Source organism: Galeopterus variegatus, unplaced genomic scaffold (assembly GCF_000696425.1).
Source record: "Galeopterus variegatus unplaced genomic scaffold, G_variegatus-3.0.2 Scaffold1423, whole genome shotgun sequence".
Classification (NCBI taxonomy): domain Eukaryota; kingdom Metazoa; phylum Chordata; class Mammalia; order Dermoptera; family Cynocephalidae; genus Galeopterus; species Galeopterus variegatus.
In genome coordinates, this window is record NW_007727534.1 from 116290 (window position 1) to 117895 (window position 1606).

Sequence of the window (1606 nt, forward strand, 5' to 3'; positions counted from 1 at the left end):
AAACCTGTGCAGAAACACCAGCTTCTGTGGGGTGTGGTATGTCCACACATCCTTTGAAAACAAGAAGGGATATAAACGAGCATATGAATAAATGTTTGCAGAGTGGTGGAGGAAGGGACAGGCAGGATTATTGGTCTAAACTGATGACCAAGACTGTGGGATATTCCACTACTACAGAGGCATTCCTTAGAGAAGACTGCATCTTCACAACTGTGAATACTTTTGGTGGTGACAAACCTGAAGTTCTTACAGCTGAACCTCATCAGATTCCAGAGAGTACAAGGGTAAGGCATTAACCGGAAAGGACAAGAGACCAGAGCAGTGAGCCATGGGGGTGCTGCCAAAGACAAATTTCACCCCTTTATTAAATTTTCTAAATCAGACACTTTAAAGTAGAAGACAAAGGCCTTTTATTAATGGAGAAATTTGCATTTAAAAAATCATATTTATTTATTTATAATTGTACATATTAATGGGTACCGTGCATTGTTTCAATAATGCATGTCCCATATAATGATCCACTTGGGGTAGATAGCATTTCCATCACCTAAACTTTAACCATTTATTTTTCATGATTGCTTTGGTAAATTTGCATTCACATAGACAGAAAAATCTTGCAGGTTTCTTTCTTTGTTTTCAGATTAAAGAACCATAACAAGAAGTTAATGTTGAATCTGAGAAAAGCTGGGGTCACTGGCTGGTATGCAGGCGGTACTCCAGACTAGGAGGCCTGGATGTCCACCCTGCTGTGCTACTGGGTATTTGTTTTATTTTGGGTCAACTGCTTCATCTCTCTTGGCCTAAGTTTGCTCATCTCTAAAATAATTGGACGATAAGATCTAATGTCCCCTATTGTCTTTGTTTTCCAAAGAACAATAACAGGTGAAAAATAAAATGAGTAATTTATATTTTCCCTTCAACAAGTTTTGAAATTACCACCCTAGGCTTATAGATCCATAGTTATTTCCTATGATTCAGTGAATTAAAAAATAAAATAAAAAATTGGAGAAAAGAGAAAAATGATTTAGGCAGAGCAATAAAATCACTATTTAGCATTGAACCTCCAGGCTTTGTGGGTTTTGAGTAGAATTTAAAGCCGAATGACAATTATATTTCTCATCACATATTTAACCCATTCTTTAAAAGAAGTAACTTCCTATCTTTCAAAGGACTGCATTAACTTCTGATATCTTCCAGGCACTATAGTATTTATACTATTAACTACACATGAATTTCATTTTAAAAAATAGGAAATGAAATAATTGTTAAGGTCTTACCTGAGGACTTGAGAACATTCTACATAGATTAGTGAATCCCATTAGAATGAATTTCACTATGAATGCACACATGAATAATAATTGTTGATAGAAATAAAATAAATCCACTTAGTTTAAAAGTTCAATGTGGTAACAATGAGTGAGCATAGTTACACCTGGATAAAGTGAATTAAAAATATGGTTACAAATTGTTTATAAATTTAGGTTTTAGAAGGAATTTTATATCTTTTGTAATTATCTCTGAACAAACCACACTTCTTTAAATATCCCCAATATCAATAGTTTGCCCTTTAAATATCTAAGGCTCAAAAATAATAATAGTATCTGGT

The 1606-nt window shown here is 34.0% G+C and overlaps 1 pseudogene; it reads left to right on the top strand.

Annotated features, from left to right (window-relative positions):
* Positions 1-83: 83 nt before the first annotated feature.
* LOC103593815 overlaps positions 84-1606 on the top strand; it is a 29219-nt pseudogene continuing 27696 nt past the window's right edge.